This window comes from Homarus americanus, unplaced genomic scaffold (genome assembly GCF_018991925.1).
Source record: "Homarus americanus isolate GMGI-L3 unplaced genomic scaffold, GMGI_Hamer_2.0 scaffold14393, whole genome shotgun sequence".
Classification (NCBI taxonomy): Eukaryota; Metazoa; Arthropoda; class Malacostraca; order Decapoda; family Nephropidae; genus Homarus; species Homarus americanus.
In genome coordinates this window covers 169,731-197,215 of record NW_024730271.1, presented here as the reverse complement: position 1 = coordinate 197,215, position 27,485 = coordinate 169,731, and the positions used below count along the sequence as shown (strand labels likewise).

General features: G+C 46.3%; 1 protein-coding gene across 1 annotated transcript in view; it reads right to left on the bottom strand.

Moving 5' to 3' along the window:
* LOC121866941 (peptidyl-glycine alpha-amidating monooxygenase B-like) overlaps positions 1 to 27,278 on the bottom strand; it is a 91,966-nt gene extending 64,688 nt beyond the window's left edge. Inside the window, 1 exon segment of the mRNA XM_042366693.1 lies at positions 27,151 to 27,278. The gene's annotated coding sequence lies outside the window, so the exon portion shown is untranslated.
* Positions 27,279 to 27,485: the final 207 nt, after the last annotated feature.

Genomic DNA, 27,485 nt, shown 5'->3' with positions numbered 1-27,485 from the left:
TAAATTATTATTACAGTGACCCCTCATTTAACGAACGCCTCGGTTAACGAAATTTTGGTTAATGAACTGCCTTCCATAAGGATCTTCAATTCGGTTAACGAATTTCTTACGAACCGACCTCAACATGTTTTCGCTTGCACTGACCGGGCAACCAGCTTCAGTATCAGTCCGCCAATATATGAATCGGTTCTAGGGCTTAAATTCCTTACTATTTTAGTAAATATCAAGAAGTTTATACTATTCAATAATTTTAAAAGTTTAATATTCAATTTTTTAGTCATTCTAACAATTATTGAATATAATTGAAGGTAAAGTAACTAGTTTAATGCGCGGCATCCAGCCTCTTAACACACCAGACAGGCGTTAGTCTCTCTCTGTTTTCACTGGAGGTAACATCTTGCTTGAGACTCTCCAACTAAACGCTTTTTTCTGTGTTTCCAAGCAAATTATTGGTCATTTTGAAATATATTTTACATATTGACAATATATAATGCAGTGCAGTGTTGATTTAAAGAAAATAATCTTGAAATACACCAAGAGAACTAAAATTTTATGGGTGAAATGGTGCCATGGGGTGACTTCTCTTCTTCCTTCTCCTCCACCCCCATTCTAATTCCCATCATCATCATCCAGGAGCCTTCTACATACACACCTCAAAGTAAGTGAACTTTTCTACCATTTCTGTTGAATTTAGGAAATTTTCGGTGAGCTGGAACCAATTACCCAAAAACCCATTGAAACAATGGTTTCGGTTAACGAACTTTTCGGTTAACGAACAACCTTCTGGAACGCATTGAGTTCGTTAACCGAGGGGTCACTGTATTATTATTATTATTATTATATTAATACAGTATTATTGTTATTATTATTATTATTATAAATTTTATTATTATATTTTATTATTATTGTTCTCATTATTATTTTATTTTGGTGTATTTTGCAATTAAAAATTTAATTAACTATGAATTATTATTGTTATAATTATTATAATTAGTATTACTATTACATTTTCGCCCCCCAGGCCCCAATGTGGGTCAGCAATCTATGCCTGGGTGGGCTAATCCCTGTTTAAAAAAAATAAATAAATAAAAATAAATAAAAAATTGATCCACAAAAAACTTTCGGTTTTCAGAGCTTTTCGGTTTTCGGAATTTCGGATAAAGGGTTGTCAACCTGTAATAATAAACGGTTTATTAATAGAGTTGCAGCCGGTGGCTGAAAACATACAAACTTACATGTGATTTAGACATAATAATAATATAAGTTCAATACATTTACAGGGCTGTACAGTACGCAAATCAGGAGCTATTTATTATTTTAACAATAGATGGGATGGTGCTTCTTCTTATATCTATCAGTGTGGGCTCTTATGGGCCGAATTTTGTTGTAGTGGCAGACTGTGTGTGTGTGTGTGTGTGTGTTAATCGATTTGGGAATCGTATTCTGGGGTAGTGGTTAGCCAGTGCAGTTGGCGAGTTGTCCGGTCTTCTCGGACTATTCCTAGACACTGTGTCATGCAGCTCGTTAACTTAGGGTGTGGTTGTTGTGTTGGCGACAGCTTCTAAATCTTAAACAAATTCACGCCCAGGAGGCCCTTGGGCCGGCCATCCTCGATTTCAAGGGGCTTCCATTATTATTTATATTAGTGTGTGTGTGTGTGTGTGTGTGTGTGTGTGTGTGTGTGTGTGTGTGTGTTCAGAGTGCGTGACCAGCCATTTTTGCTACTCCCAATACTGTATACATTATAAATTATCCAGGGTTACCTAAGAGGAACACCTAAAAGCTATGGTAGATGAGGCTAAGCAACTCATGGACAGATTCAGATACTTGTACCTGTACACATTCATAATAGCTGCCCCTATATCTCCCCCATAAACACACCAGTCACTTAACTGCTAGGTTAACAGCACTTCACACATACACAAGCTAACTACGCCATTCTTCATGCTCCCACAAATTAAACGTCAAGAGAAGGCATTAAGTGTTAACACAAACTGTTCAGGAGGTCCAGTGAGGCAATGAAAATAATCATGCCAGTGTCTGAAAACCAATTAAGGGCAAATGAAGAAGTCATCCAGCCATTACCTTCATATCCAAGGGATGACCTTCACTTGGCCAATGACACATAGTGTGACCCCAACCCTCCACAAATATCTAAAAATGAATAAAAAAGTAAATCCAACTCAGCCGCTATATTGATTAGCCTTGTCCTACGGTGCCAGGCACTTCTCACGCACTGCCATAAGGCTATATACAGAGGCTCATTCACTTCACCTGTCATTTTCTGCTCAATATACAATTACTCAATCTAAAGCTCTTAAAAACTCCCGTTAGATCTGATATTCCAACAATCATAATTCAACATGCCATATGCCAATTTTCTTCTTCTTCTTCTTCTTATTATTATTATTATTATTATTATTATTATTATTATTATTATTATTATTAAATAACACCCAGGAGCTGGCTATCCCAAGACTAATACCTCGAAATGAAATCAAACTAACATCAGAACCACCCATTAAACAAACACTCCCACACATCCCTTTCTTAACACTGCAGGCGCTTCATTAAACCGATAATTCCAGACTTTAAATATCACAATATTCCAAGCCGGCCATTAACCTAATACTCAAAGATGACCATTAAATCACACATTCCTGCAAATGGTAGTGCAACTAGTGCATGTCAAACGTAATTCCGTCATGCCACAAAAAAAGTAGTAATACAGTGCAAGCGTTCTTCCAGGACACGAGTTCAGCTAGAATAGATTCAATAACCCCAGCAGTGTCCCTTCTGCTCATGTACTACTGCACAACTGGCGATATACAGTATTTCACTTCAGCTAAGTGGCAACTCGAGCTGGTTAGAGCTTTTTTCAAAGCTGTGGTCTTGACTTCAGACTTGATGACCCTAAAACACGAGAGCTCTATGGTTGTTTTCTCCAATACATGTACACAGCGAATGGTAAATATGAGTGTTGCAGTTATTTCCATCCTCGACCCTTGTGCGTAAGTAATAGTTAACCACACCCATGACCAGTGACGTCAACGGCTACATCTGTAACCTCAGCAGATATTACATTTTAACTTCACATCTACAAAAGGGTGGCGCCGGAAGTGCAGGGCGAGATGAAGAGGGGGATGACATTTCCATCTTCCATAATAATTCAACCAAATGATGTATGTGCCCAAGTCTTGTGTCCTTAGTAGTACATAAAGTCAAATGTCCCCTACACCCCAAGACCAACACCCTTGCAAAGTTACGCCCCCTCCCCCGATGCTGGGCCACACTACCTTGTCAAAATGCTTCCTACACACCTAAAGAAAGGCTCTTAAGTACAAAACCCAAATTCCAGTCACCCAGGTGCTGGCTGCCACAAGGTAAAAAAAAATCATGTCTGCCCCGCCACAACCATCAAGGAAGTGAACAATGCATCCTTCACTGGGACAACCATTTTTACCTGTGTTCTGAGGCATTAATGACACTGCCTGATGAATCAAAATTAAGGATACAAATATAAAAGCCAAATTTATATCAACAAACTAACTCGACATGCCTCCTTAGTTGCAGGCGTCCAACTATCTAAAGATCTTCTCATCTTCACTGTAAATGACAACATGAGCTGCAATGTTGAGGTTGAATGAAAACATTAACTATTGACGTCACAGACCAGGATTTACGAAATATACTGCAACTGTTTTAACATTTCCCTTACATTTTCCTCCGGTTAATTAAATCTAAAGTACAAAACGAGGTACAGCTAAAAACTGACTCAGAATGAGACTTCTCTAAGAACGTAAGTTCACTTCATATCAAAAACATAAAGCATAACACAACTGAGAGACAGTATGAGCAAAACAACCCAGATACCTTACATAGGCTAAGACAGCTGGCTGAAGGAGGGCCGCACCCAGGAGATGATCTTCACACACACACACACACACACACGAAAGAAACATTAGCCATTAACACGCAGGGAAGTGTTGAAAGTGTGTTGGGAGGTAACAAGATGGAGTGATAGAGAAGAGTGTGAGAAGGACAAGGATATGGGAGGCAGGTGTAAGATAGGGGATACCGGTAGGAGAGGATAGGGAAGTGGGCAGCAATATGGTGAATGAATGAGTGTAACCACGTGAGCTGCGGCGCTGCCCTGAGGAGGTATGACAGGACACCTTTAAGATCCTGCACCACCACCACCTCCCCCTCCTCCTCCTACAGATTACTCCTGCTGCTGTTTTCCTCTTCCTCCTTCTCTTCTTCCTCCTCCTCTTATCCTCTTATAATTGCAGTTTCCAGGTGTGTGTGTGTGTGTGTGTTGCAGTCTACCCCCCTCCCCACACACACACACACACACCTGTCCCGCCTTTCACAAAATCTGCTTACTCAACAGTGTCACATCACGCACATACTGAAGAAAAATTACTCGGCAAAACTCCTCCTCTCCCCCACCTGTCAGTAACCCCCCACACACACGAGATGAGAAACCACCAAGAAAAACAACACATCTGAGGAAACATTATTGAGGTCAGAGGTTAAATCAGTCAGCAAGGTCTCCAGTCAGTGATCAGTCTCACCACCACCAGTCACTTCCACCATCGACAGTCATACCACCAACACAAGTCACTACCACTAGCAGTCACCACAACCACCAACAGTCAAATCTAACACAGTCACTACCATCCCTGACAGTCACTACCACCACCGAAAATCACTACCACCACCAACAGTCACTACCACCACCGACAGTCACTACCACCACCAGACAGTCACTACCAACAGTCACTACCACCACCGACAGTCTCACCACCACCAACAGTCACTACCACCACCAACAGTCACTACCACCACCAACAGTCACTACCACCACCAAGTCACTACCACCAACCAGTCACTACCACCACCAGCAGTCACTTCACCACCGACAGTCACTACCACCACCAAGTCACTCTACCACCGACAGTCACTACCACCACCGACAGTCACTACCACCACCGACAGTCACTACCACCACCAACAGTCACTACCACCACCGACAGTCACTCCACCACCGACAGTCACTACCACCACCGACAGCCACTACCAAGTCACTACACCACGACAGTCACTACCACCACCACCAGTCACTACCACCACCAACAATCACTGCCACCAACAGTCACTGCCACCAGCAGTCCTCCCACCACCAGCAGTCACTACCACCACCAACAGTCACTACCACCACCGACGGTCACTACCACCATCGACAGTCACTACCACCACCAACAGTCACTACCACCACCGACAGTCACTACCACCACCGACAGTCACTACCACCACCGACAGCCCCTACACCGACAGTCACTACCACCACCGACAGTCACTACCACCACCGACAGTCACTACCACCACCGACAGTCACTACCACCTCGGCAGTCCACTACCACCACCGACAGTCACTACCACCACCAACAGTCACTACCACCACCCGCAGTCACTACCCACCGACAGTCACTACCACCACCGACAGTCACTACACCACCGACAGTCCACTACCACCGACAGTCACTACCACCGGCAGTCCACTACCACACCGGCAGTCCACTACCTCCACCAACAGTCACTACACCACCGACAGTCACTACCACCACCGACGGTCACTACCACCACCGACAGTCACTACCACCACCAACAGTCACTACCACCACCAACAGTCACTACCACCAGCACTCCACTACCACCAGCAGTCACTACCAACAGTCCACCACCACCGACAGCCACTACCACCACCAAGTCACTACACCGACAGTCACTACCACCGACCAGAATTCACTACCAGCAGTCACTACCACCAACAATCACTACCACCACCACCAGGTCACTACCACCACCGACAGTCACTACCACCACCGACAGTCACTACCACCACCAACAGTCACTACATCCACCGACAGTCACTACCACCACCGACAGTCACTACCACCACCGACGTACCACACCATCAAGTCACTACCACCACCGACAGTCACTACCACCACCAACAGTCACTACCACCACCGACAGTCACTACCACCACCATTGATCTACCACCACCGACAGCCACTACCACCACCAAGTCACTACCACCACCGACAGTCACTACCACCACCGACAGTCACTACCAACAGTCTACCACCACCGACAGTCACTACCACCAACCGACAGTCACTACCACCGACAATCACTACCACCGACAGTCACTACCACCACCGACAGTCACTACCACCACCGACAGTCACTACCACCACCGACAGTCACTACCACCACCGACAGTCACTACCACCACCGACAGTCACTACCACCACCGACAGTCACTACCACCACCGACAGTCACTACCACCACCAACAGTCACTACCACCACCGACAGTCACTACCACCACCGACAGTCACTACCACCACCAAGTCACTACCACCACCGACAGTCACTACCACCACCAACAGTCACTACCACCACCGAGTCACTACCACCCAAGTCACTACCACCACAAACAGTCACTACCACCACCAAGCAGTCACTACCACCACCGACAGTCACTACCACCACCAGCAGTCACTACACCACCTCCTCCCACCGACAGTCACTACCCACCGACAATACCACCACCACCAGTCCACTACCACCACAACCCAGTCACTACCACCACCGACAGTCACTACCACCACCAACAGTCACTACCACCGACAGTCACTACCACCACCGACAGTCACTACCACCACCAGAGTACTACCACCACCAGACAGTCACTACCACCACCGACAGTCACTACCACCACAAACGGTCTCTACCACCCAGCAGTCACTACCACCAATCACTACCACAGCATCACCACCCCAACAGTCACTACCACCACCGACATCACACCACCAGCAACAGCCACTACCACCACCGACGGTCACTACCACCACCGACAGTCACTACCACCAACCAGTCACTACCGCCACCGACAGTCACTACCACCACCGACAGTCACTACCACCGACAGTCACTACCACCACCGACAGTCACTACCACCACCACCGGCCCTACCACCACCGACAGTCACTACCACCACCGACATGACCACTACCACCGACAGTCACTACCACCGACGGTCACTACCACCACCGACGGTCACTACCACCACCGACAGTCACTACCACCACCGTGATCACTACCACCAAACAGTCACTACCACCACCGACAGTCACTACCACCACCAAACAGTCACTACCACCACCGACAGTCACTACCACCACCGACAGTCACTACCACCACCGACAGTCACTACCACCGACAGTCACAGTTTAAGCATGATGCCTATAAAGAATTTCAAGAATAATATGGTAAGACACGAGCTGAGAAACACAGCTAACTCCTTGCCGCAGTTGATTCAAACACAGAGCTCTCTCTCTCTCTGCACCATACAGTTATTAAAGTGGCCTCTTTTACGTCATTTACAGTAGGATAGTTTCACCCTCATCACCCTTTGCCCACCTTTACACCACTCACCCACCACCCTTTACACCCACTCCTATACCCCTTACCCCTTTACACCCACCCTTAGCACTCGCTCACCCTTTGCCTCACCCACCCACCCTTAGCACTCAGCTCACCTTTACACCCACCCACCCTTACACTCCCTACCCTTTACACCCACCCTTTACACCCACTCCACCCACCCCACCCCTTTACACCCCTCACCCTATACCCCCACCCACCCTTACACCTGCCCCACCCACCCCACCCTTTCCTCACTCACCCTTTACACCCCACCCTTTCCTCCTCACCCCTACCCCACCACCCTTTACACTCCTCCCCCACAACTCACCCACTCCTTACACCCACCCACCCTTTCCAACTCACCCACCCTTTCCACTCCCACCCGCTTACACACCACCACCTTTACCCCCTTTACACACTCACCCCTCCTTACACCCCACCCACCCTTTACAACTCACCCCACCCTTTACACCCACCCACCCTTTACACTCACTCCACCCTTTTACACTCCACCCACCCTTTACAACTCACCCACCCTTTACACCACTCCACCCTTTACACCCACCCACCCTTTACACTCACTCACCCTTTCACCCACCCACCCTTTACACCCACCCACCCTTTACACTCACTCCACCCTTTACAACTCACCCACCCTTTACACCCTCCCACCCTTTACACTCACTCACCCTTACACCCACCCACCCTTTTACACCCACTCACCCTTTACAACCTCCACCCACCCTTTACACCCACTCACCCTTTACACCCACCCACCCTTTTACACCCACCCACCCTTACACTCCACTCATCCTTTACACCCACCCACCTTTACAACTCACCCACCCTTTCCACCCACCCACCCTTTACACTCACTCACCCTTTACACCCACCCACCCTTTACACCCACTCATCCTTTACACCCACCCACCCTTACAACTCACCCACCTTTACACCCACTCCATCCTTTTACACCCACCCACCCTTACACCCACCCACCTTTTACACTCACTCACCCTTACACCCACCCACCCTTACACCCACTCACCCTTTACACCCACCCACCCTTTAACACCCACCCTCCTTTACAACTCACCCACCCTTACACCCACTCACCCTTTACAACTCACCCACCCTTTACACCCACCCACCCTTTACACCCACTCTCACCCCTTTACAACTCACCCACCCTTTACACCCACTCACCCTTTACACCCACCCACCCTTTACACCCACCCACCCTTTACAACTCACCCACCCTTTACACCCACTCACCCTTTACACCCACCCACCCTTTACAACTCACTCTCACCCTTTACACCCACTCACCCTTTACACCCACCCACCCTTTACACTCACTCACCTTTTACACTCACACTCACCCTTACACCCACCCACCCTTTTACACTCACTCACCCTTTACACCCACTCACTTTACACCCACCCACCCTTACAACTCACTCCACCCTTCACAAATCACCCTTTACACCCACCCACCCTTTACACCCACCCACCCTTTACAACTCACTCACCCTTTTACACCCACTCACCCTTTTACAACTCACCCACCCTTTACACCCACTCACCTCTTTACACCCACCCACCCTTTACACTCACTCACCCTTTACAACTCACCCACCTTTACACCCACTCCACCCTTTACACCCACTCCACCCTTTACACTCCACCCACCCTTTACACTCCTCACCTCCTTTACAACTCACCCTTTACACCCACCCACCCTTACACTCACTCACCCTTTACACTCACTCACCCTTACACTCACTCACCCTTACACCCACTCACCCTTTACACCCACTCACCCTTTTACACTCACTCACCCTTTACACTCCACCCACCCTTTACACCTCACTCACCCCTTTACAACTCACCCACCCTTTACACTCCACTCACCCTTTACACCTGCCCACCCTTTACACCCACCCACCCTTTACACTCCTCACCCACTCTTTACACCCACCCACCCTTTACAATCCCACCCACTCTTTACACCCACTCACCCTTTACACCCACCCACCCTTTGCATACCCCACCCACCTCTTTCACCCACTCACCCTTTACACCCACCCACCCTTTACACCCACCCACCCCTCTACACCCACCCACCTCTTTACAACTCACTCACCCTTTACACCCACTCACCCTTTACACCCACTCACCCTTTACACCCACCCACCCTTTTACACTCACTCACCCTTTACACCCACTCACCCTTTACACTCACTCACCCTTTCCACCCACTCACCCTTACAACTCACCCACCCTTTACACTCCACTCACCCTTTACACCTGCCCACCCTTTACACTCTCACTCACCCTTTACAACTCACTCACCCTTTTACAACTCACCCACCCTTTACACTCACCCACTCTTACACCCACCCACCCTTTACACCCACCCACCCTTTTTACTCACTCACCCTTTACACCCACTCACTCTTTACACCCACCCACTCTTTACACCCACCCACCCTTTACACCCACCCACCCTTTTACAACTCACCCACCCTTTACAACTCACCCACTCTTTACACCCACCCACCCTTTTACACTCACTCACCCTTACACCCACTCACTCTTACACCCACCCACTCTTTACACCCACCCACCCTTTACAACTCACTCACTCTTACACCCTCCCACCCACCATTCCTCTCACACCAACACCACACCTATCACCTCTCACACCCACTCTATCACCACTCACACTACCCACACCTCGCACACACCTATTACCTCTCACTACCACGTCAGGTCCCTCATAACACCATCTGTGAGGAGTTACTACACCGTCAGGCCCTCATAACACCATCTGTGAGGGAGTTACTACACCGTCAGGTCCCTCATAACACCATCTGTGAGGAGTTACTACACGTCAGTCCCTCATAACACCATCTGTGAGGGGTTACTAACCACGTCAGGTCCCTCATAACACCATCTGTGAGGGAGTTACTACACCACGTCAGGTCCCTCATAACACCATCTGTGAGGGAGTTACTACAACCACGTCAGGTCCTCATAACACCATCTGTGAGGGAGTTACTACACCGTCAGGCCCTCATAACACCATCTGCGAGGGATTACACCACGTCAGGCCCTCATAACACCATCTGTGAGGTTACTACCACGTCAGGTCCCTCCATAACACCATCTGTGAGGGAGTTACTACACCACGTCAGGTCCCTCATAACAGGGTTGCTACACACCACGTCAGGCCCTCATAACACCATGTGCTGGGGGTTACTTTCGCTCACGTCCAGGCCCCTCCTGCTTTCATCTGTGAGGGTACCACCATCAGGCCCCTCATAACACCATCTGGCAGGGGTTACCACGTCCAGGCCCTCACTGCTTTGTCTGGCAGGGGTGCACACCACACCATGGGGTCCCTCATAACACCATCTGTGGGGTTGCTAAATGCGTCAGGCCCTCACTTAACACCATCAGCCCAGGGGAGTTACTACACCACGTCAGGCCCCTCATAACACCATCTTGTGAGGGAGTTGCTAAACCCATCCAGGCCCTCTTAACACCATCTGTTGAGAGTTACTACACCACGTGAGGGTCCCTCTTAACACCATCTGTGAGGTTACTACACACGTCAGGCCTCTCATAACACCATCTGGCCAGGGGGGTTACTACCTACGTGAGGCCCCTCACCAACATCATCTTGAGAATTGCTACACCATCAGGCCCTCATAGCTACCATCTGTGAGGGAGTTACTGAACCACGTCAGGCCCCTCACTTAAACACCATCTGTGAGGGGTACTACACCACGTCAGGCCCCCACTTAACACCATCTGTGAGGGTTACTGCAGCCACGTCAGGCACCTCTTAGCACCATCTGTGAGGAGTTACTACACCATAGGCCCTCACTGCTTTCATCTGTGGGGTACTAAACCACGTCAGGCCCCTCATAACACCATCTGTGAGGAGTTACTACACACCGTCAGGCCCTCATAACACCATCTGTGGGAGTTACTAAACCACATCAGGCCCCTCTAACACCATCTGTGAGGTTGCTACCACCACGTCAGGTCCTCATAACACCATCTGTGAGGAGTTTTACACCGTCAGGCCCTCATAACGCACCATCTGTGAGACTGCCACACCACGTGAGGTCCCTCATAACACACCATGTGTGAGAACTACTACACCACAGGGGTCCCTCCTGCTTATCTATGAGAACTACTACCACGAGGCCCCTCGCACCATCTGGCGAGGTTACCCACCACGTCAGGCCCTCACTTTCATCTGTGAGGTTACACCATGAGCCCCTCCTGGCCACCATCTGTGGGGAGTTACACCACGTCAGGCCCCTGCGCTTACCATCTGTGAGGGGTGCCACCACGTCAGGCCCTCCTTAACACCATCTGTGGGGAGTTACTACACCATCCAGGCCCTCATAACACCATCCTGTGAGTTACCACACCACGTGGGGTCCTCATAACACCATCTGGCAGGGGTTACTACACCGTCAGCCCCTCATAACACCATCTGTGAGGGGTTACACACCACGTCCAGCCCTCATAACACCATCTGTGAGGGAGTTGCACTCAGCACGTCCAGGCCCTCATAGCACCATCTGTGGGGAGTTACTACCACGTCAGGCCCTCATAACACCATCCTGGCGAGGTTGCACACCGTCAGGCCCCTCTTAACACCATCGTGAGGGTTACTACACACCACGTCAGGCCCCTCATAACACATACCAGCCAGAGGTTACTACACCATCAGGCCCCTCACCGCACCATCTGTGAGGGGTTACTACACCACGTCTGGGCCCCTCATAACACCATCTGTGAGGAGTTACTACACCGTCAGGCCCCTCGCCAACACCATCTGTGAGGGTGCACCACCATGGTCCCTCATAGCATCATCTGTGAGGGTTACCACACCCGTCAGGCCCTCATCCTCATAACACCATCTGTGAGGGAGTTACTACACCGTCAGGCCCTCATAACACCATCTGTGAGGGAGTTACTACACCGTCAGGCCCTCATAACACCATCTGTGAGGGAGTTACTACACCGTCGGCCCCTCATAACACCATCTGTGAGGGAGCTTACACCGTCAGGCCCCTCATAACACCATCTGTGAGGGATTACTACACCACGTCAGGCCCCTCATAACACCATCTGTGAGGGAGTTACTACACCACGTCAGGCCCCCATAACACCATCTGTGAGGGAGTTACTACACCACGTCAGGTCCCTCATAACACCATCTGTGAGGGAGTTACTACACCACGTCAGGCCCCTCATAACACCATCTGTGAGGGAGTTACTACACCACGTCAGGTCCTCATAACACCATCTGTGAGGGAGTTACTACACCAGGTCAGGCCCTCGTAACACCATCTGTGAGGGAGTTACTACACCACGTCAGGCCCCTCATAACACCATCTGTGAGGGAGTTACTACACCACGTCAGGCCCCTCATAACACCATCTGTGAGGGAGTTACCACCACGTCAGGCCCTCATAACACCATCTGTGAGGGAGATTACACCACGTCAGGCCCCTATAACACCATCTGTGAGGGAGTTACTACACCACGTCAGGCCCCTCATAACACCATCTGTGAGGGAATTACTACACCACGTGAGGCCCCTCATAACACCATCTGTGAGGTAGTTACTACAACCACGTCAGGTCCTCATAACACCATCTGTGAAGGAGCACTACACCACGTCAGGCCCCTTATACACCATCTGTAAGGAGTTACTACACCACGTCAGGCCCCTTATAACACCATCTGTGAGGAGTTACTACACCACGTCAGGCCCCTTATAACACCATCTGTGAGGGAGTTACTACACCACGTCAGGTCCTCATAACATCATCTGTGAGGGAGTATTACACCACGTCAGGCCCCTCATAACACCATCTGTGAGGGAGTTACTACACCACGTCAGGCCCTCATAACACCATCCGTAAGGGAGTTACTACACCACGTCACCCCTCATAACACCATCTGTGAGGGAGTTACTACACCACGTCAGGCCCCTCATAACAGCATCTGTGAGTGAGTTACTACCACGTGAGGTCCTCAACACCATCTATGAGGAACTACTACACCACGTGAGGTCCCTTATAACACCATCTGAGGGAATTACTACACCACGTGAGGTCCCTCATAACACCATCTGTGAGGGAATTACACCACGTGAGGTCCCTCATAACACCATCTGCGAGGGAATTACTACACCACGTGAGGTCCTCATAACACCATCTGTGAGAGAATTACTACACCACGTGAGGTCCTCATAACACCATCTGTGAGGAACTACTACACCACGTGAGGTCCTCATAACACCATCTGTGAGGGAATTACTACACCACGTGAGGTCCCCATAACACCATCTGTGAGGGAATCCATTACACCACGTGAGGTCCTCATAACATCATCTGTGAGGGAACTACTACACCATGTGAGGTCCCTCATAACACCATCTGTGAGGGAACTACTACACCACGTGAGGTCCCTCATAACATCATCTGTGAGGAGCTACTACACCACGTCAGGTCCTCATAACACCATATGTGAGAGAGATTACTGCACCACGTGAGGTCCTCATAACATCATCTGTGAGGAACTACTACACCACGTCAGGTCCTCATAACACCATCTGTGAGGGAACTACTACACCACGAGGTCCCTCATAACATCATCTGTGAGGGAGCTACTACACCACGTCAGGTCCCTCATAACACCATCTGTGAGAGAATTACTGCACCACGTGAGGTCCCTCATAACACCATCTGTGAGGGAATTACTACACGTCAGGCCCCTCATAACACCATCTATGAGGGAATTACTAAACCACGTGAGGTCCCTCATAGCACCATCTGTGAGTGAACTACTCCACCATGTGAGGTCCCTCCTAACACCATCTGGGAGGGAGTTACTACACTACCTGTTTGCTGTTCAACACCTACATTAATCTGTATGTTCACTGTATGTTCCTTTACCTTTCTCTAATGAAGGCTTTTGTTAAACCACCAATGTATGTAATAAGTCATTTATGTCCGATGTATATTTTCATCCTTCGAGCTGCAGAACTTTCTCAATAAACCGTTAATTATTATTATTATTATTATTTACCCACCCACACCTATCCCTCTCACCCACGCCCACACACCACTCCGCCTCCTCTCCTCTCACCATCCAGGGTCTAAAATTCCAAGAAGAGATTTTATACATTCAAGAAAATACTCAAGTGAGAAAGCAGAGTTGGTAGTGATGGTAGGTGGGGTTAGTAGTGGTAGGGGTTAGTAGTAGTGGTGGTAGGTGGGGTTAGTAGGGTAGGCTGTGGAGTCGAAGACAAAACCTTCGACTCGACTCCGACTCCTTGGCCTATTTGTAACAACTATTTCTACCATCCTAATTGTAATTTGTATGTTGTAACCTGCGTAGGTAAAAGTAAACACCGTGGCTATACTGCTACAGCTTTATTAATGATCTGGACGATATTTAAGAACTACAAAGATGATAGGCTTGACTTTCAAAGTTTCAATCAAAAGAAAAATAAATTTATTAAGAATTCAAGATATTAACTAGAAAACACCATTTACATGTATATCTAAAGTTCGATCTCAGCATATGAATTTTGTTTAAGCTCATAATCTGATGTGATCCAAATGATGATCCTACAATTCCTTTTAAAGTAAAGTTATATATTTATGTACATTAAAGAAATGAATACCTTATTAAGGAAATGGATAAACCTTACATGATTAAGTTATTAAATTAAATTTGCCTTAATCTCACCAAAAACAGGTTGTAGCTAATTGTTTTGTAGCTAAGAGCCTCTGTGCAGTTTTCAACGAAACAAAATTTGATATAATTCAAATTTCAAATGGTAAAGAAGAGACTATCGTCCAAAATTATAGTGCTATACTGTGCCTGCTACAATAAATCATAATAATGATTATAAAATGGAAATAAATTGTAATAATTTAGAAAATTAGTGGGATCAGTGGAATCACTGCAATGAATATGCCTGAGTTCATATGTTTGTTCTTAGGAACAGAATAGCTTCAGTCGGAGTCGGAGTCTGGACAATTTTACCGACTCGACTCCGATTCCTAAGCATTTCCTCCGACTCCGACTCCACAGCCTGGTGTGTAGGTGGGGTTAGTGTGTGGTGGTAGGTGGGGTTAGTAGTGGTGGTGGTAGGTGGGGTTAGTAGTGGTGGTAGGTGGGGCTAGTAGGTGGTGGTAGGTGGGGTTAGTAGTGGTGGTGGTGGGTGGGGTTAGTAGTGGTGGTAGGTGGGGTTAGTAGTGGTGTGGTGGTGGGGTTAGTAGTGGTGGTGGTAGGTGGGAGTTATGTAGTGGTGGTAGGTGAGTTGGTAAGTAGTGGTGGTAGGTGGGGGTTAGTAGTGGTGTGTGGTAGTGGGGTTAGTAGTGGTGGTGGTAGGTGGGGTTAGTGGTAGTGGTGGTAGGTGGGTTAGTAGTGGTGGTGGTAGGTGGGGTTAGTAGTGGTGGTGAGGTGGGGTTGGTAGTGGTGGTGGTGGGGTTGAGTAGTGGTGGTGGTGGGTGGGGTTAGTGGTGGTGTGGGTGGTTAGTAGTGGTGGTGGTGGTGGGGTGTAGTAGTGGTGGTGGTGGTGGGTGGGGTTAGTGGTGGTGGTAGGTGGGGTTAGTAGTGGTGGTGGTGGGTGGGGTTAGTAGTGGTGGTGGTAGGTGGGGTTGGTAGTGGTGGTGAGTGGGGTTAGTGGTGGTGGTAGGTGGGGTTAGTAGTGGTGGTGGTGGGTGGGGTTAGGTGGGGTTAGTAGTAGTGGTGGTGGTGGTGTGGTGGTGGTAGCTAGGGTTAGTGGTGGTGGTGTGGTGGTAGCTGGGATTTAGTGGTGGTAGCTTAAGTTGAACTGTGTGTGGTAGCTAGGGTTGGTAGTAGTAATGGTGATGGTAGCAGTAAGTCACCACAGCAATGCGTCTCTACCAAAATCACATTCTTCTTTTTGTGTGCAATACATGAGGTTGGTACATCAACTGACCAATTATGTTTTCCTATTTTAAGCAGCTCTTTTCCTCCTATTAAGCTTCAATTTCTCCTCCTATTAAGTACCAATTACTACTCGTTTTAAGCACCATTTTTTCCACGCATTAAGCATTATTTCCTTACCAATTGTTTTCATTATCCCGTGATGCACCTGTGCTCACCCTTTTATGTCCAACACCTGTACTCACACCTCTGCCTCGTACAACACCTTCGCGTAAACCTCGCCCCATTACCCCCTCTCCTAGAATACCTGTACAGTTAAGTAACCCTCCCCTCACTATCCTCCCCCATCTGCCGTCAGTGTCAACAGGTGAGGCTCCAGTACGTTAAATTGACACCTCACCGCCACTCAATACTGACACCGACCGCCATGATACAGATTCCGGCCCATCAAGGTCGAAACGGTCGGGGACTATTTTGGCGGTGCAATATGCAATACCGGCACTGCAATATTCATCACTGGGACTGCAATGTGCAATACGATCACTGCAACCCCCAACTTGTGTGTGGGAGGGGAAAGGAAACGATGAGAAATAATGACTAGAGAAAGAAAAGTCATGGCTGGTGAGAGATATGAGGAAGGAGGGGTGAGGGGGATGAGAGCCATACTGAGGGATTGGGATGGTACGGGATGGGAGGGAGAGAGAGACATGTGAGGGAATTGGATGGTGATATCGAGGTGGTGGTAGTACGTGAAGTGGGGTGGTGTGGTATGGGCAGGGAGTGACCATATGTTGGGAAGATGGGGATGATGAGCACAGGTGGGGAAGATGAGGAGGTGGTGTGGTACAAACAGCGACATTATGAGGGTGTGTGTGAGGGGGTATAGAGATGAAGGAAGCAGATAAAAGTTCCGAAACCAACCTTTCCGTTTAGTCATCAGTAGCCATTCCCCACAGCCACCTCCCCTTTCCCTCACCACCCCTCCCACACCCTACCACACCCACCCCACCCCTCACCCTCCAGAACTTAGTAATTCTACCCTTGTTCATCTCACTTTACTACAGTATAGGGCACGGCACCAACTCCTCGCCACGATAACCCCTCAAAGGACGCCCTCACTTCCTTCAATGTTGACAATTGCGAGGTAATATCCTGAGGCGAACGTTACCAGGTCACTGACAGTCACAACGACACTGGATGTTGATAGTCAAGACGTGACACCCAGACACAAACACCACCAACTTGGCAACAGTTAGAGGTCAACAATACGAGGTAACAGTTAGAGGTCAAGTGTTAGTTTCGACGTGCACGGGAGTTGGTGACCTGCCGCGGCCCGGTGTTGAGGAACAGTTACGCTTGTTTAACATTGTTCTAGGCAGTCATTGCACACACAAACACCTACACACACACGCAAGTATGTATGTACGGGGTTAGTGAACGGGCCATGAACTGGTCATCCTTCTTGCTTTAAACATGATGGAAACTTACTGTCATGACTGAACCGAAAGCAAAACTCAGCCACTCAACACAGCACTGGCCAACACTAACATATACTATACTAGTCCATGTTAACTCACCCCTTGGAGCTATTCACGATACGACCAGAAACGTCACACACCGTCAGCAATAACGGAGATTCACCCCTGAGTAATGTTTTCCTGTCGACGTGACGGTGTGGAGGTCGTGTTGGGTGGAGTTAGGCCACCACGCCCCACAGTTCCCGGTCGTGTAAAACAACCAACAACTGGAATAAATCCACTACGTCCACATTATGGTAACGCTAAAGGTTAGGTCATGAGATGAGTTTGTTAATTTTACAAGGAGGTGAGGGAGGGTGTGAAGGTATTACCCTACAATAACACATCAGCATCAGTACAATAATAATGGTTGCACCTCGTGTAACGAGGATGAGCCCAAGGGCCACCTAGGCGTGAATTTGTTAAAGGTGTAGAAGCTGTCGCCAACACAACACCCTGAGTCAACGAGCTGCATGTCCTAGTGTCAAGGAATAGTCCAAGACCGGACAACTCGCCAACTGCACTGGCTAACCACTACCACGGAATACGATCCGCAAATCGATTAACAGGTCCCCAATTGCTGCTGGGTAAACAGAGGCAAGTGGCGTAAGGAAACTTGCCCTTAGTTTCATCCTGTCCGGAGATCGAACCCGGATCCGGTCGCTTGCAAGGCGAGTATGCTGACCATTACACCACAGTACAGTAATAATAATCCACAACCACACGATGGATTACTGTTGTTGTTAAGTCTTGTGCCGTCTCATCTCATTAAGTCTGGATTCCTACACTAAACACCGTCCTACTAGGCGAGGGAACAGGAATGTTTACACAATGAACAATATCATCAGGGTGGTGCTGAAGGTAACACTATAACAGACACGCACCAACACCTTTACACACGCCAGCGAGAGCAGGTAAGTAGGGCGAGCAGATCTGTATGTATCTATGTCTCTCACTTAATAACATCTGTACAGTATATACTTATTTCCCTATTACCCTCACCATAACGAGAGCTGCTGTATCTACGGTCAAAATGTCACAGGTTAACATCACAGCTTTGAGCGACACCACCTGACACGACTTAGCACCTCGCTTGAGTTCATTCTGGTTAGTATTATTATTGTCATTCTGGTTACGATTATTATTATCAGTAGTAGTAGTAGTGAACCAGATATGAGTCAATAAGAAGACGCTATCTCTTAGCAGGTCATTGGTCACTTTGATAGGGGTATAAATGTTTTCCCCCGACACACACAAACTTCACCTCGACGCTCTCATCACGTAATCCCTCCCCATCTTGGCCCACCTGGCTTCATTTGGGGTTCATTAGTATTCTAAATGACAAATGGGGGGAACTAATGAGTGTTCAGAGAGAGTCGTGTTCCAAGATAACCTAACTGGGTGTGGCACCTATAACCACAGGTACAGTACACCAACTTGTAGAGTGTTACGTTAAGGGGTAGGTTAAGTTAGGTTACGTTAGATTAGGTTAGACTTTTTCCCACATGGGGTTTTTTTAAATGTGACTACAGCAGATGACTTACAACAATAACAACAACAGGAGGTAACAGTCCCCACAACACGAAGGCTTACAGTCGCTACACTGGAAACAATCAACTATCCTTAATCACTTTACAGGTGTCTTCTACAGCATATGAACATGACATACAGAAACAAACAAAAACAAACACACACACACACACACAACAGCCTATACGCACTCCAGCTGTCGAGTTACCGCCACAACCTACAACTTCACAAGGATGTAAACATTGACACACACAATACACAATTTACAACACAACAATATAACCTACAACAATACATACCACAAACAAACATAACACATGTAAGACGAAAAAGAATCAAACATGATAATTCCTTGAACGAGCTGACTAGTTCCCCTCACAACACATACATACAGTTGTGGAGGCGTTCAGTGTACCATTACTGTACCATTATAAACTGGACGCATAAGCCCCCTTTAATAATAACATAAATACCACCATTATGACTAACTTCTTCACAGTTAAGAGTAAATAAAAGGTTTTGGATATATCGTGTCTGAATATATGACCGCAAAGGCACATCTTATACTATATTAACACACCCAACCACACCACCATGACCTCCCACCTATGGCTTCAAAATATTACAGTAAAATACAGTATTACTATAACGTACGGTACAGTAATTACTACAATTTATAGTCGATATCGTTAACACATTCCGGTCAATTAAAGCAATAGGTGTGGTAAGAGCGTGAAGTCCCGTCCCTTGCTCTCAACACGTTACCTTCACTGTTGGGACACATCACAACAATAACCATACGCACATACAGTACGCACACACGCGCACGCACTCACACACACGCGCGCACACAGCACACAGGAAAAGACGGTTAAAATTACAACGTTCGTCAACTAACATGAACAGGCAGTATATCACACTTAACGTAATGACCAGGTAACTACAGAAGGGAGGGGGGCATGTAACTAGTGGGTCTCAAAATAGATTTTACACACACACAAACAAGCTATATATATATATATATATATATATATAAATAAATAAATAAATATATATATATATTATATATATATATATATATATATATATATATATATATATATATATATTATACCTTACCTTAACTACTGCATATATCTACACAGTGATAAAAACTGTATTTTTAATTAGGTCGAGATAAGACAGATTTTCCTTTTAAATCAGTTATACAGTTGCGACCCAATGATTCTCTCGCCACTGACGTTTACTTACAGGTCATGTACACGTGGTTTGTTTACATCTGGTGACTCCATTTCTCGTTATAAACCAAAGCAGAATAACAGGGAGCAATGGTCACCCGCCAGTCTATACTAACTTAGTGGATGTGTCGCACGGATCACCTGAACAGATCCTCCAGCTTACGGTACTTCACTTTAAGAATAACCACTTTAACGCTAACCTGTCCTATCTAACCTAACTAAACCTTACCTATAACCTAACTTAACCTCCCCTATCTAACCTAACTAAACCTTACCTATAACCTAACTTAACCTCCCCTATCTAACCTAACTAAACCTTACCTATAACCTACCTTAACCTGTCCTATCTAACCTAACTAAACCTTACCTATAACCTAACTTAACCTCCCCTATCTAACCTAACTAAACCTTACCTATAACCTAACTTAACCTCCCCTATCTAACCCAACTAAACCTTACCTATAACCTAACTTAACCTCCTATCTAACCTAACAGCAACAACCTGTTAACTCCTATCTAACCCAACTAAACCTTACCTATAACCTAACTTAACCTGTCCTATCTAACCTAACGTAACTTAACCTAACTTAACCTCCCCTATCTAACCTAACTAAACCTTACTTATAACCTAACGTATCGTAACCAGTTCTATCTAAACCAATTTAACCAAGCCTTATTTAACCCAACCGAACCTAACGCTAACAAAACCCAGGCACCATTATGAATACACCTGTGAGGCACCTGGCATCATTGTGAGCACCTGTGAGACACCTGGCATCATTATGAGCACCTGTGAGACATCTGACAACATTATGTGAACCTGTGAGACACCTGGCAACATTGAGCACCTGTGAAACACCTGGCATCATTACGAGCACCTGTGAGTCACCTGGCATCATTATGCACACCTTTGAGACACCTGGCATCATTATGAGCAACTGTGAGTCACCTGACATCATTATGTGCACCTATGAGACACCTGGCATCATTATGTGCAGCTGTGAGACATTTGACATCATTATGTGCACCTGTGAGACACCTAGCATCATTATGAGCACCTGTGAGTCACCTGGAATCATTATGAGCACCTGTGAAACACCTGACCTCATTATGAGCAGATGTGAGACATATGACATCATTATGTGAACCTGTGAGACACCTGGCATCATTACCAGCACCTGTGAGTCACCTGGCATCATTATGAGCATCCTGTGAGACACCTGGCATCATTATGAGCACCTGTGAAACATCTGACATCATTATGTGCACCTGTGAGACATCTGACATCATTATATGAACCTGTGAGACACCTAGCATCATTATGAGCACCTGTGAGACACCTGGCATCATTATGAGCAACTGTGAGTCACCTGGCATCATTATGAGCACCTGTGAGACACCTGACATCACTATGAGCACCTGTGAGTCACCTGGCATCATTATGAGCATCCTGTGAGACACCTGGCATCATTATGGGCACCTGTGAAACACCTGACATCATTATGAGCACCTGTGAGTCACCTGGCATCATTATGAGCACCTATGAGACACCTGACATCGTTATGAGCACCTGTGAGTCACCTGGCACCATTATGAATACACCTGTCAGTCACCTGGCATCATTGAGTAACTGGATTCACCTGGCAACATTATGAGCACCTGTGAGACACCTGGCATCACTATGAGCACCTGTGACACACCTGACATCATTATGGGCACCCGTGAGACACCTGGCATCATTATGAGCACCTGAGTCACCAGGCATCATTATGAGCACCTGTGAGTCACCTGGCATCATTATGACCACCTGTGAATCACCTGGCACCATTATGAGCACCTGTGAGTCACCTGACATCATTATGAGCACCTGCATCACCTATAAGTACACCTGTGTCAGTCACCTGGCATCATTATGAGCACCTGTGAGTCACCTGGCATCATTATGAGCATTTGTGAGTCACCTGGCATAATTATGAGCACTTGTGAGTCACCTGGCATTATTATGAGCACTTGTGAGTCACCTGGCATTATTATGAGCACCTGCATCACTTATAAGTACACCTGTGAGTCACCTGGCATCAGTATGAACCCCTGCATCACCTATAAGTACACCTGTGAGTCACCTGGCATAATTATAAGCATTTGTGAGTCATCTGACATTATTATGAGCACTTGTCAGTCACCTGGCATCACAATAAGGCTCTGACTATTAAGCCATCACCGGTTGAATAGCCAGGTAGTCTACGCTAACCATCACTACATTACTCAGCCCCCGAACGAGTTTATAGAATTTTGCACAAAAATTTCTGGATATGTTATTTTCATCATACTAAACAAGAAAACGCAAATGACAATGTACAGAACCTAACTTGACTTGACCTACCTAACTTAACCTGACCTGAACTAGCCTAACCTAACCTACCTTACCTAAGTTCCTAAACGGCGATATTACACAAACTGTATATGTACAGTCGGCCACAGGAATAAGTACGTACACTGTAGCTGTAAGGTCCGAAAATGGTTTGGTAACGTTGAAACTGCGCATCCAGACGCATGATGAAACTCAGCTACCCCCCCACCCCCCCGACCTGTTATATCTAACTATTTTCTTTTTCCCCTTCTTTATTCTTCTACTAACTCCTCTTGCTTCCTTTACCAATCCAAACATCAGTAAAAAAAATGAAGGGCAAGAGAAAAATATGAGGGAAGGTGGGAGCTGTACGACAACTGCAATCCCATTCGGCAACAAGTTTACTACCATTGGATACAATATATTACTTGTAATATAAATACAAGACACTAGTAAAACATTCACAACAAATGTATTTATAACATATATGTAGGAATAAAACATAAATTACAGGTCATTTTGTAATTTTCTGTTCCGTTCAGGACAGTGTTACCAGATATTTTGTCTCAAACACGAACCGTAGGTTTATACTTATTCTTGTGGCCGACTGTACAGTAGTTACAGATATACAGTTGTTTAAGGGTTTACGGCTGAATAGCTTGGCTGTCTATGTAGATGTCCCGGGTACATAAACTCCCAGGCTAATCAACCGGCGACGGGTTAATAATAGCTACTGCATCACAATAAACACCTGTGAGACCTGAGTTTATGAGGGGTGCAGGTGTGTAATTTACATCACTATGAACACCTGTTAGATACCTAAATCCACTAAACCCATTTGTTCTACACCTGTGGGGTAGCTGAGATCAGTGCTACGTACACTAACCCCTGATAACAGTTGTAGTGTACAGTAATAACGTGTACACTAACCACCATATTAACTATTAACCCGTAAAATTAACTGACGAATATCTTCACGGAATTTACACCGCTACAAATTATTCTCACATGTATTCAATTTGCTAGAGAATTAATTAATTGTGCAGATAAAGATAAAATTATATTAACAAATTTGCCAACTTTGGTATTTAACGAGAGGCGGTGAGGTAGGTACAGTATGTGTGGCCAGATGGCGGCAATTGGAGGCCTTGCAGTTTGTTAAGGGGCGGCCGTGAGGTACCACGATGGCATCCTGTTTCTCTCTCTCCTTCAAAACTGTTGGTCACTGTACCCACGCGGCAGAATCAGTGTACCTCCTTACCTCTGACTATTGTCTTCCTCATATGTAATGATTTGTCCGTGGATAATAAAATTAAGACGTACTGGACCGGGACAACCACCAGGGAAGTAGTTAAGTGACATCGCATCCTGGACCTTTTTTTTCTATACCTGATTTACCCCGCGAGGTGGCTAGTTTATTGGGCACCCCCTTGCATCCTGTGCAAGGTAAAGCGCAAAGGCGTTTACAGCGCCTTCTTGACTCATGTAATCTAGGACACAAGTGCCTTACAGTGACGGGATGTGCAAATGTCAGGGATCACTGACCTTGACCCATATCACGACCTTCAGAACGTTCCACATCCTGTGGTGGTGATAGACTGTACACGCAGACTTGACATATTTCACCAATTATTGTATTATAACTAAAGACATGGATATGTTACCGAGGTGATAGACAGGTGAAGTGATTGCTAAAATATTACTTCATCGTCCACGTGAGGAGCAACACAGGTATTAATGTAACTGACCAAGTGTAGAGAGTGAAGTGTCTAGCAACACAAGACATATACACACTCCCCCCAAAAAGTATCGCCTCTATTCTCATCGATACAATGTGTCACAATTGACGAGTATTTCCGATCACTAATTGATTCCTGCATGATGTTGGTAGGCCGGCCTTCCTAGTATGTGAGGTCGCCAATTATTATTTCTGGCATTTGTTGTAATTATGGTGCATCACTGTGCTCCAACTTTAGTAGAATAATATAATGATATTAATGTAGCGAAAATATATCAACGGCAGTCAAATAGAGGGTGTTTTCTGCTGGAAATCCATGAACAACACTAGTACCCGAGACTCATTGGAAAACACAGCTTGCACCGACAAACATCGCCTCGTAGTGTGTATCAGATAATGCTCCGATGCCAGCACGAATCATGAGATGATACGTTATATTCATAATTGTTACCTCATCAATTGAGGTACAAATAAAATCGAAATGCAGTCATTGTAATTGGATATGGCATCATAATACACCTGTAATTACTATATTTGCAAATGAATGTAATATCAGATCATTGTGTTTCACATTTCGTTCGAAGCGATTCTAATGTAACCTCGGTTCAGGAAAACATAGTTACGTTATATTCCTATCTGGCAACCCATCCCCTGGGGTTGAAATAGTATCTAAGATGCATAAATCAGCGGGGTTACTCGTGTAGATAATAATAATAAATAATAATAATAATAATAATAATAATAATAATAATAATAATAATAATAAACGGTTTATTGAAAAAGTTTGCAGCCCGAAGGCTGAAAATATACATTGGACATGAATGACTTATTACATACATAGGTGGTATACTGCAGATATCAGGGTGATTATCAGGTGCAAGAAAGAACGAAAGCTGCAACTCACAATCAGAAATACCAACTGAACCGAGACTGTTGTGCACGTGTTATTGTGTTCATTTCCAAATACTACATCAGACCGGGGGGGGGATACTTCTTGGAGAGACAGTATATTATTATTTTCCTATCTTAAGAACAAATGCATGATCTTAATAAGTGTAGTGATGAAGTATAAGTGTTAAGCTTCCATCGCCCTAGTTACTTAAATTATCCACCAAAATATAAATAAATGTCAACCATGAAAGCACTACTTAAGGTGGTGAATACAACACCGGAAGCCCTAGCGGTGTCTCCGACACTCCCCTGAGAAGAGAAATCCTCAATAAACAAGGTGTGTGTTGGTCTCCGGTGCCCCCCCCCCACCTACACACGAAGACTCCAGTATCAAAATAATGTCCAAATATAAGTAAATCTTAAATAGTTATCGACATGAAAGCTTTAAGTTATTTAGAAACACAGTGTTATATTAACCCAACACTTTATGTACTTCGTGACTGCTGCAGATAAAATTTAGTTCCGTATAATAAGATCGCCAGAGGTAACAAGCCCTTCACTGATCAGAGTAAAAAGCAATGTGAGGTTAATATTTGACGACTCGGAGGCCAGGGCGGTGACGTGGAGGTGAGTGGGAACACAGGTATTAGGGCGAGAGAGTTTTCCAAGCGGTGTGGACGTGCTGGAGATCATGACGCCGCAGCAAGGTGGGTCAGCAGGTGTAGGAGGTGTTAGCCAGCAGGGGTAGGAGGTGTTGGGGTCTGTAACTAGTACCACTGTCGCCGCCACGTACTTCAGTCCTCAGGCACACATCTAACAATTACTGCCCATTTTCCTCCATCTCTTCCTCTCCTCCTTCACGCTGGGAGACAACCGTAACTACTTTTATAGGTCAACACTGAGAGAAGAATTACCAAAACGTACAGTACCAGTTTATGTTTTACCGTTAGCACCTCCAATATCATTAGAGGTGTTACTTATTTCCGATTCGCAGCAGTAAGACAGCGGGCTCTAACTCCTACACTGTCACCTTGAACATTTCCTATTTACTGTTAATTATACAATAATGATACACTAACACCCGAAAATTATCCCAGTTTCCACCATATAAGGAGGTAAAGTCGCTTCCTGTTGGTTCATTAAGTAGGAAGCTCTCCCTTATGACAGACAGGTGAAGCCTTTACCGACCATTGTCTCTCACCTCCTCAGGGTAACAATACAATCTTATCAATAAGTTATCAACGACACTCCACTCAAGGCGTCACTCAAGTGGTGCTTGTCCTGAGCTCCTGTGGCATATGTTGCTCTTCGCTACTCACACATTTTCCTGTGCATGTACAGTACCACATACACGACTTGTACACACCCGTGCTGGATCCCGTCACTGTTGATACACTATACAGGACCACATATAAGAGGGTGTTACCTGGAGACAGACTGGGATGTACTGTAGAGTAAGTGGGGGAATACGTGGGTGATGTAGAACAAAGTTGGCTGGAGCTGGTGAGACGTGTGCGGTCCCAAGCCTTCCTAGTGAGTAACTGTTCGACTCTTGCACAGTAACGCTGAGCAGTGGCGTGCACACCCGACCCCTCACCCACACGGTGCACACCCCACTCTAACTGTTCACCCCTCTCCTAACTGTCTCATTTATCCCTCTCTTCCACATCCCACACACAATCATAATATATTAAATACAATAATTTTCGTAAAGGAAAATTTTAAATATTGGTATAATAAATACGTATATTTTAAGTATAT